Source organism: Helianthus annuus, chromosome 11 (genome assembly GCF_002127325.2).
Source record: "Helianthus annuus cultivar XRQ/B chromosome 11, HanXRQr2.0-SUNRISE, whole genome shotgun sequence".
NCBI classification, from domain to species: domain Eukaryota; kingdom Viridiplantae; phylum Streptophyta; class Magnoliopsida; order Asterales; family Asteraceae; genus Helianthus; species Helianthus annuus.
In genome coordinates this window covers 26,167,331-26,178,907 of record NC_035443.2, presented here as the reverse complement: position 1 = coordinate 26,178,907, position 11,577 = coordinate 26,167,331, and the positions used below count along the sequence as shown (strand labels likewise).

General features: G+C 36.4%; 1 long non-coding RNA gene across 2 annotated transcripts; it reads left to right on the top strand.

Annotated features, from left to right (window-relative positions):
• Positions 1-1,715: 1,715 nt before the first annotated feature.
• Positions 1,716-3,352, top strand: LOC118483914. Of its 2 annotated transcripts, XR_004872281.1 has the most exons (5): positions 1,716-1,887; positions 2,227-2,343; positions 2,445-2,673; positions 2,781-3,083; positions 3,184-3,352. It is a non-coding gene; the product is annotated as an uncharacterized LOC118483914 (long non-coding RNA). The 2 variants fall into 2 exon arrangements; XR_004872280.1 differs by having other exon boundaries at positions 2,781-3,352.
• The last annotated feature ends 8,225 nt before the right edge of the window (positions 3,353-11,577 follow it).

Here is an 11,577-nt window from a genome sequence, read left to right as displayed (position 1 = left end):
CGGGTTTTGATTCTAAGTTCGATAAAACCCGAAAACTGTTCTAAGTGATTGAAGATTTGTATTGTTTAATAGCAATTGAACTGTTCGTCAGAGGCGCAGTTGGATGTTGGGGACATCCGAAAGATATGGTTTATTGGTTTTATTTTAAGTTTTGATCTTGATATATCAAACTTTGTTTCCTGAGCTTTGTTTGGATTCTCAATGATTTGAGATTTAGGTTTTTTAGGTCAGATCGGTTGGTTACATGAGGGATTACATTTTAGTTTTTGGAGAATTAGGGGTTACATTTTAGTTTTTGGAAAATTAGGGTTTAAATTGAGATATCTAATGTATATCCATTTATTTGTTATGTGATTAAATGAATTTGGGAGTAAGCGATGGGGGGGGGGGGGGGGCACTTTGACCCATATATCTAATGTTGGCTTAAATTGCTCTAGTTGAATAAAAGCTCATGCCCAATTACTTTGGTTTGTGTACTTTGATTTTTTTATGTTATGTGTTATACGTGTAACGGGTATTACACACGGTTAGCTAGCAGGCAAGTCATCCAATTCTTTGATGCAAATTATTTTGTAATTTGCAAGTGGTCACTCTTTGTTATGTGTTTTTTATCTACATTTTGTAGATATCAAGTTTTGTGCAAAACAAAGGAAATGCTTATTATTTGATCATATGTTTGTTATAGTTTGCCAGCCAAAAGGATCTTATGGCTCTAGGAGGATTGATTTATCTCAACTTTTAGAAGTTAGTAAATTATCATGATGTATAATTTTTATTTTGTGCCTGGAGCCTAGAGCCGAAATTATTCTCAGTATGAACTTGAACCATGATCATGGGGCTCATTTGATATCCAATAGGCTTAAGGACACATATAAAATCACTCACGCTAAGTTGTGATCTCTTAGATTGCTTATACGAGCCAAAAGATTGTACTCTGAATTGAATTTAAGGTTTGTTTGAAATGTTAATCTCACAAAAGACATTTATTAGTATATGTATATGCTATTAGGATATTGTTGTTTTTTTTTAGCAAAAACTAGCAGATAATATGAACTTTGAATTGCCTTTTTATATTAAAATTAATGTCGTTTTGTCTATGTGTCATCTAAAGCATGTGTATGCTATCATTTGGATTATTTTTTCATGATTACATTAGTGAAATGTGGACGAGCAAAATGTTATTAACATTCATTTGTACTTAATGGCTGATCTAATTTTGAACAGAACTTCAATATGTGTAGTGTGAGTCTGAATGACATACATCATTAAATCTGCAGTTACATTTTTTAACGGAAAATCTTCAGTTACGTAAGACTGAACGTATGTGTCATATGGGCAGGGCGCAACTTTGTAGGGGGGGGGGTATAACCCCGCGAACTTTTCGCTCATGTAGTTTTCGTATAAATTTTTTTAGGTATATACGTTTTCGACCCCCCGGTTTTATAATTTTATTAGGTATATACGTTTTCGACCCCCCGGTCGGAAATCTCAAGCTTCGCCACTGCATATGTGTTTAACCAACCAGTTAGATTTATAATCGTAGTTTCATTTTCTCATCATCATGAATTGTTTATAGGTTTTTTTGAATTATCATTGTAGTTTAATTTAATATTGTATATCATTTATAAAAATTATTTATAGGATTATGTACTATACATTTTATAATCTTCAACCCGTGTAGTACATGTTGCTCTAACCTAGCTTTCTCTGAGCAGTTAACAGATGATCTTAACAGCTGTTCGTCGGAGACGCAGTCTCCGGTATGCTGGCCGGCTGCCGGGAGATCCCCTTACCGGCCCGCCCTGTCAAGATTTGAATTAAAGAAACCGACTCACATGTTTGAAACCGAAGAAGATAAGCTTGAGAGTCATGAACCTATGGATTTGGGTGAGTTTTTATTGCATTAGAATTAGTTTACCTGTAGTTGTTGGTTACAAAATCATTACATAATCATCACAAAATCATGTTAGTTATGAGTTATGACCCATTGACAGGAAATAAATGCTTTGACTTTTCAGATGATATGAATTTTGCTTGAATTTCAAAATTAGTTTCTTTTCAATTCACTTGGCGTTATATGTTGCGAAATTTAATGTAATTATTAGTTTACTTTCTATAGCAACTTTAAATCACTATAATAAAACTCAAACATACATTCAAAAACCCCTTGAAATGAGAACAAAATCCATTTTTTAAGGTTTTGTTCTTGATATATTTTTGAAACAGAGCTCGAAATGATGAAAGAAAGATTCGCAAAACTTTTATTGGGAGAAGACATGTCTGGCAGCGGCAAAGGAGTTTCTACTGCGGTTACTGTTTCTAATGCCATCACAAATTTTTACGGTACACATTTTCTATCTGGTGTGTTAATGATTTGTACACTGCGACGCGCTATAACGTATTCATGTGTTTATAAGTTTTTTTTTTGTTTTCGATCTTTGTAGCTTCTATGTTTGGCCAACATCAAAAGTTAGAGCCGTTGCATCTCGAGAAGAAGATGATGTGGAAACGGGAGATTAACTGCTTACTCTCGGTTTGTGATTCATCGTAGAATTTATCCCAATGTCACATAGTTTACAGAATGGAAAAGCCATGGAGGTGATGTCTAGCCGACCAAGGTCGGATATTTATATCAACCTTCCAGCCTTAAAGAAGCTCGACGCGCTCCTGTTGGTAAGACCAAAACACCCTTTTCCTCTCATTAAGATATGATTCTTTTTAAATTTGTGATTGTTAACAAAATTGCGTTTTTTTTGTTTATTACATGAAATATTGGATAGCTTCAAAGAGAAGAATTTTGGTATGTGGAGCAATGAAGCATGTCAAGAAATTCAAGATTGGGGTCATTTCGAAAAATTCCTCAGCCTTTGAGAAAAGACAAGAAATGGTGGTTGCCCATTCCTTGCGTGAGCCCCGAAGGATTTTGAAGAAGGGTTTGAGTCTTCTACAGTTTCTTCATTGGATCAAGGAGCAGTTGATGATGATTATGAACATGATCAATCACCCACGATAAATTCGACACTCAGTGGTCGTTCGTTTGCGTACTATAGAACTAACTCGGAGACTTCAGCTTTCTTTGAGCAGTTAACGGATGATCTTAACACCCTTTTCCTCTCAGCAAGATATGATTCTTTTTAAATTTGTGATTGTTAACAAAATTGCGTTTTTTTTTGTTTATTACAGGAAATATTGGATAGCTTCAAAGAGAAGAATTTTGGTATGTGGAGCAAGGAAGCATGTCGGTAAATTCAAGATCGGGGTCATTTCGAAAAATTCCTCAGCCTCAGAGAAAAGACGAGAAATGATTATGAACATGATCAATCACCCACGATAAATTCGACATTCAGTGGTCATTCGTGTCACACCCCGAAATATCAGAGCTGGCGTGACTGGACTGGTACCTTCATTGCACAGCGGAAGCAAATAAGCTAAGACTTCTAGAACATGAACGCTGCTAAGTACTCGAATTCCCATGGTGTAGGATCGGATTTCGACCTAAACGAGTCGTTCGGAAGAGCTCAACTCCGTTTCAGAGGCGGAAACAAAGAAACGGATGCGTACACAGCTTGATTCACACTCTAAACCTCTTGTATATTGATTTAACACTGTTTATGCTTACAAGGAAAACCGGCAATACCTCGGTACCAAATTCTGAACTGTTACAAATGAAATAACAAAGTAGCCTATTTATACTAAACTAGGGACGCTCCAATGACCGTTCATATAAGCGATCCCACTTTGACCATAAAAGCGATTCACCTAAAATGCCGTATAAGCGATTCATCATGTTTCCTTATAAGCGATCCTCCATGTGTTGACTAAGTCTTTAAATGAACTTTATAATTGAGCCTTCAAGAACAACTTTCTATTGGACCATCAATTGTAGCCTTCCCATTGGACCTTCAATTGGTCCTATCATAACACAAGATCTTTATAACACTTTCAAAACCAATATGTTTTGTCGTTTGTTGTTGCTTTGAAGATGTCCATATTATGATGATGTCACATGATGTCATCATTAAACATGATGACATCATGCTTGACCAGATCCGCATCGCAACCCGGACTCGACATTAGACGTAGTCGACAGATGACTGCACCAACACATGGGTTCTCCTATTCCAACCGTTCCATAGTTCTGAAAATGCAACCTAAGAAAGAACATGCGAAAAAGTCAACATAAAGTTGAGCGAGTTCATAGTTTGTTTTGAAAAGATTCAAAAGAAATCTTTTTGATAACCGGTTTTAAAGTTGTTGAGAAAATATAGTAAAAGCATTTTCTTGGCATTATATATGAGAAATTTGAGTCTAGCCCACGAGAGTGTTTGTGCATTGCACGAGAGAGAATGGGCCGAGCCCAAACGAACCTTTGTAAGCAGGATCAGCGCGTCCTCTTACTTAGGTATAATTTGAAAAACATTACCAAAGTTTGTAAATCCATGTATTTGTGAGTTTCCATCAAATGAATCTTATGAATATATGAAAGTTTTAGTGTTGTAAATGGGTATGTAAAGTGTCTATGAACATGTTGATCGTTAATGTTTCGCGAGGACATTAAAGTATGCGACGACATAGGAAGTACTCAACCTGTGTAGACGATTTTTTTTAGTGTCGAATCACCTCAACTGTGTGAATCACCTCGACTGTGTCAAATCACCTCGACTGTGTCGAAGCACCTCGACTGTGTCGAATCCCCTCGACTGTGTCGAATCCCCTCGACTGTGTCGAATCACCTCGACTATGTCGCCCGTACCCATTAGAAAATCATGCACGTTTCGTAAATATGCGCACGTTTTGTAAAATCGGTATGTTTGATCGAAATCATTCGTAAACCATTTAAGTTCCTTGAAATTCATTCGCAACACGGTTTAGAAATATGAGTTTTCGTTCATTGAAAAATTGTTTATTTTTGCAAAACTTGCATGTCTTTCCACCCCCGAAAACATTTATAAAAATGTAAAACAGTAAAAAGTGGGGGTTATGAACTCACCTCAATTTCCGTACAAATGCTAGCAAATAAAAGCCCGAAATAATGGAAAGCCGACCCACTCGTGCCCTAAACATAAAGGACACCTCAAAATCTAAGCGAGGTTGTTCTCTCATGCAAGTTGTTCACCCAACTTACTAGACTCGTTTGGAAGGTTTTCCGCTTAGAAAATTTGTTAACTCAATGACCCGTTAGTGATTAACATTTATTGAAATACTCTATTCCGTTTTTTTTTTTTTTTTTTTTTTTTTTTTTTTGTGAATAACCAACCAAGTATATGTATATTTATTTTTGGATATGTAAATATACTTATCGAAACTTGTCTTATTGGTATGAAAATTATATATATCGATATTACTACACTATACGTTTCCCCAAAATACTTCATAGATTAAGTGAAAGTATAACTCCATAGAAAATCGTTAAACACACATACACATATATATTTTCTGAAAAAATACATATATTTATGAATTTAGTTGAAATGAAAACCTCAAGTTTAACGAATTATTTTTATCAACTAATACCTGGTAACAATAGGTATATAAGTGTTCACACTTTCAAAATCCACCAATTTTCCTTATAATTATATGCTTATATTTATCTAAAATTTTAAACTTTGTAACTTCTCTAAGTATATTAAATATATGTTTAAGTTACAAAATAGGCTCTTAAACTTAGAAATCCATAGTTTTCACTAAATATATATACATATTCCTAAAAAGAATACAATATATATATATATATATATGTATATTCACATATATTGAACACATAGGGTTTATAAAGCACCATTTTTGTAAATAATCATCCAAATAATTATATTTCCCAAGACTATATTTCCCAATATACATTTTGGTGTTTTAAATCACATATTTTACCCTCAAATAAATATTTAGATTTATACACTAAAAAAAATAATCCAATATGAACTAGTTATAGGTATACGTACAACAACTTGTAACATGCACATGAATCTAGTGAGCTTATGAACATGACTCTAGATATTTTTAAAACACATGAAGATTAACTGATAGTTTTATTAAATATATTTCCTTTAAAAAAGAAATGAAATAAGTCTTTTAAGAAGAAATTTATGAATATTTGATCTTTTTAACGAGAACCATCTAGTCTTTGGGTGAACTTGAGCATCATAATCTGATGAAAACAAAAACATTTTTTTTATAAAATTTACTTACAATGAGCAAGCAAGGAGAAGGAGTATGATATATGAACTTTGAACTTAAAAACTTGAATCTTGAAACTACACTTGTATCCTTGTAAACTTGTAGTTTGATGAACATAAATAAACAAAAAAAAGGAGGGGTAGAGGATGAGTCGTGGAGGAGTGGAATGTGTGTGGGTAGATGGTGTAGTATCTAGAGCCAATTGGATTTTAAATTTTCATACATTAACTCATGGTTATAGATTGCATAAGGGGTGACAAAAAAAAAGGTGATGACTTTTGTGGAGGAAAACCGATTGAAAGCATAGGGTAGGTTGAGTCAAATGATTAAGTTTGTCCTTGGGTAGAATAGCTAAGGATAGATATGGTTTTTATATTATAAAAATATAAACATATTTTTTTTTTTTTTTTTTTTTTTTAACAGAAAGGGGAATTTCATTCAACCAAAAAGCTAGCCAGTAGCTAGCAAAACAAAACGTACAGACCCTATATCATCTATCCCATAATCATATTTGGGCCCATAATACACCATTCCTCATAACCAATACATTCTAATTTTGCTCTGTTCTTGAGCCATAAATAAGTGCTTTCCATAACATCCTCCAGAATTCTGCAGTTTGTTGAGAAGGTACCTCGAAACACTTTTTCGTTTCTGTACAGCCAAATTTTCCACAATGCAGCCACCGCGACACACTTTGCGGCCATTTTCCTTTTCTTTGTTAGTGCTGCGTTTTCTATCAGAAGTAATAAGTCCCTTACCGATCCAGTCGAACACAATCCATCCATTCGCATCCAAGTACCAATCAACCACCAAAGAGCTCTCGTTGTAGCACAGGATACTAGTAGGTGGTCCACCGTTTCCTCCATCTGACCGCAATTTGGGCAGAGTACGTTGCCCACCTGCACTCCTCTTTTGCTAAGTTCGACCCGTGTGGGGATCCTGCCTTGGACACTTCTCCACGCCAACAAGTTGGCCTTTGGGATTGCCCAGTTGCACCACTTAATTCCGTCCAGATTGGTGATTTGAGGACCGAGCGCGTTGAGATCGGCTTTAACTGCTTTGACTGTGAAGGCTTCGACTAAGTTCGTCATCCAGCCCCAAACATCTTTACCACCTGTTATATGGAAACTCCCCAGTCGCTCCATCATAGAATTAAATTCTGCCCGGCACTGTGCGTTTTCCGGGACAGCGATCCACTTGCAATCCCACTCCACCCCTTCGGTTGTCGATTTATAATTTTCTTTAACGAACGCCCTTTTGTTTTCAGCCAACTTGTATAGACTAGGATACGAATCCTTCATTCTGCAATTTGAAAACCAAACGTCTTCCCAGAATCTAACCTTTTCGCCACCACCCATCTTACACACCAATTTTTTGTAAACGTCGATGCCTTTCTTTTCAAAATCCTTATGTATTGCTGCTATGTTTTTCCATATTCCCGGTTGGTTTTTGTTTACTGGAATCAGCTCTTCTTTCCAGTTCCTGCCATGTAACGCTAAAATGACCTTGGCCCACAGATGCTCGTTATCGTCCCTAAGCCTCCACCACCATTTGAGAAGTAGTGCCATGTTTGCTTCTTTTATGCTTCCAAGCCCCAACCCACCCCTCTTTTTTGCCGTAATCAACCTCTCCCAGCCAACCCATCTTATTTTGCCGTTGGATTGCCCGCATCCCCATATGAACTTGCGTCTTATCCCTTCCAGAGTATTTACTACTTTCATTGGAGCCTTGTAGAGAGATAAATAGTATGTCGGCAGGTTACCAAGTACCGCTTTCGCTAGAATAACCCGACCCGCAAAGGACATGAATCTGCCTTTCCATCTTGATAATACCCCGTTGAACCGGTCCACCACCGGTTTCCAGCTAGCAACCCTATTCATATTGCCTCCCACAACCATCCCTAGATAATTGAAAGGTATAACACCATGGCTGCACCCGAGGGTCGTGGTCACCACCGACATCTGAGAATCGTCCAACCCCACACCGTATACCTTACTTTTAGACTGGCTAACTTTGAGACCAGAAGCAAGAAAAAAACAACGCAAAATTCTTGCAAGGTTCTTAGCTTGTTCACTGTTACCGTTGCCCACAAACACCACATCATCCGCGTAAAATAAGTGGGACACCGTGGGTCCCCCATTCGGGAGTTTAATGCCGCTAAACAGCCCCGACTCTGTCGCACGCTCCATAATTAAATTGAGAGATTCCAGTGCCAAGATAAAAAGGAATGGAGACAGCGGGTCTCCTTGTCTAAGACCCCTTTCGAATGCAAAACCAGACGAAGGGGAACCGTTGACTAAGACCATCGCTGAACCCGCATAGAGAATGCCCATTATCCAACACCTCCATTTGGCCGGAAAGCCCATGTGCATAAGGACTGTAACTAAAAACTTCCAATTTAGGCAATCGTACGCCTTTTCAAAATCGACCTTAAAGAGGGAAATAATGTTCTTCGATCTCTTGGCCCACGAGCAAAGTTCATTTAAAATCAAGGGGCTGTCAATAATATTCCTTCCGCTAATAAACATATAACTTGAGTGTTAGATTAAGTTAAATGATTTGATTATCTCAGTAGCTTGTCTTTTCTTTTGATCCATCGATAGAAAAAGAAAATATAGAAGGCATGGGTTGTAAAAGTTTGGATTGACTATTCGATTTGATCTTGTTGTTGGTTATTAAAATGATGAAGTTACTAACCTTTTTTTTTTTTTATGACAAATATCATTAAACCCCCAAACTGAAATGGATTGATAAAAATTATGAAAAATAATGAAATGAGTTCTCATAAAAGAATATGAATGTGTTGGGTGTATAAAAATATTTTATATGTTTGTATTCGTGTCGTGCTAACCGCGTACGCAAATATACTTCTCAACCACACGTCGAAAACCTCAAATAATAACAAATATATATCTAAATATGTATATTTATAGTATTACACACATAATAATACTATAGAGTGATTTCCTAAGTATTTGGACAAGCATCACCAACGTTCGTGCGTGTCGGGCTAACTCGTGTGTGACCCGGTAATTTCTAAAAATTACCAAATGCAAACTGTGACACGAATAGAGATTCTATGTATATGAATACCCAATATATATAAAGAAAAACTAAGTCTATAATCTAAGATCATGATGTGTACGAGATTAGAGCGTGTAAAGATGTTGTCCTGAATTTGCGGGTTGTCACATTCTCCCCATGTTGTAGAAATTTCATCCTCGAAATTTAGACTATGTTATCTCGTCATAGTTGTGTCGTTCATAGGTAAGTCCGAATAATACTAAGTGAATGACCGCGTAATCGAATCGAGACTTATTGTGATTACATGAATGTAGGGACATTTTGCACCAATAAGAACCCAACAGTTCAACTGAGTCTGCTCCAGAAATCGATGTCAAGTGAACGAGATGTTGTGATACTATCACCAATGTGACTGAGTTTACACGGGTCAAACAAAAGAGATTATGACCAATAGATGTCCAAACAAATGTTTATGATCTGCAATTAACTTTTAGAGACAATCGAATTCATTGTTGAACGAAACTTGCTTTGGTCATAAAAATGAACTTAGAGATCAACAATCTTAAATGATATAGAAACGTGAAAATGATTGTCAACTATCGAACCAATAAATGAATAAGATAACATCAAAGTGTTGACATTGTTGAATTGCAAGGATACACCGAAATAAAATACAACCGAACATGGTGTATTATCGTCTTAATACATAATTGCATTAAGACTATTTGAATAATGTGTCAAACGAAAAGCATAAATAGTTACGCATGAAACGACTGATAGTAATTAGCACAAGCTACAAGTTTAGACCGACGCCACAGGGTGTCGTAGTGAATGCAACAATTCAATAATAGCGGTGATCGAACAAGTACCACCTGTGTTTTGCATGAAATGCTCGATCATGATTAGCCAAAGCTACAAGTTTATACCGACACCACAAGGTGTCATAGTGATTGAAACAATTCAATAATAGCAGTGATTAAACGAGTATCACCGTGTTTTGAAATCAAGCGAGGGGTTCACGAAGTAAATCTGAATATTTGTTTCAAATAATTTTCATAGGATCTACAACCGAAAATGGAACAAATAAACAATGTTTTCGAGCGAAGATGAAAAGCAATGAATATCACAAAATGTTCGCTCAATGGTGAAAGAACCGTTAAGAGGTACACTGGAATATTTAACACGAACTTGTGTACCAATATTTTAATACATGATTGCATTAAGACTAATTAATACAACCAATCTAACAAGCGGATTTAATATCAATAAACAAATAAATAATTAAATCCGTACATGAGGTGAACAACGAGATTAGCGCAAGCTTCAAACTTGTGAAAAACGCCACCACAAGGTGATCGTGATCAGAGAAACGATTCAATGAAGTCAAAGACCAAACAAGCATGTTATGGTTCAAAGCAAATGAAGTGCTTGTTGGGATTATTTCGAATATGATGGCCTCAATCCCATCATATGGAATCTTGAATCGAATATATATTACGAGCAAGTTCAAACAATTGAACTTGGTTTAGTCACATTCCAACAATGAATGCATGTGTTAACAAAAGAATTTCGACATGGTTACAATGAACAAACCATGTAAGGTAATTCAAGAGTAATGAGTTTCAATGAGTTCGTTGACTCGATATCAAAGAGTCAACACTTTGCAATAAAACGGGTCGTCTAGATCACAATGCAAATTTTGAGTATGGCGAAATAACATATGAAATGTTGGTAAAACAACCATTCAAAGTGAAACCACATGCATAACAAATAATGCATGTGCAGCATACGAGTTTGTCAAGAAATAAGCAAATGAGTATTCGCTACCATGGAAGAAATCTTCGTGATGCAATGACCATTAGGGGGAGTAGAAATATGAAAATCTACTCATTATCTGCAAAGTCAGAATTAAAACAAAATAAATTTGAGGACTTTACCTGGAATTCCACGTGATAACGTTGGTTAGTTGACATTACCATGGAATGTCGAACATTGTGTAATTGTCGTAAATGAAATAGGGGGGATACGAAGACGTGTGACTTCTTTTGCAGCGCCAACCATTGCGAGTCTCTTCAGACTAAGTACCGACTGTTGTGAAATCCTGTTTTAACGTACCTCAGCGTGACTCGTGTCATTTGCAGGATCACGTTGCAAAGTGCTGCATTTCGGTTGGTAGCTCTCCCACAGACAGGATTAGCATCGTTGTTGTCGTGCCCAGTCATGTTTTCCCAAGGCCTTGTCTCGAAAGTCGTGTGTGATATACTTCGATGTCCGCTGACGTATAGTTTAAGTTTCATGTAAACTCGCGTACTAGCGTTTCGTTCCACGTAGATTACCTGCTAGGGTAATTAAAATAGCATAGACAATATATATAATGGT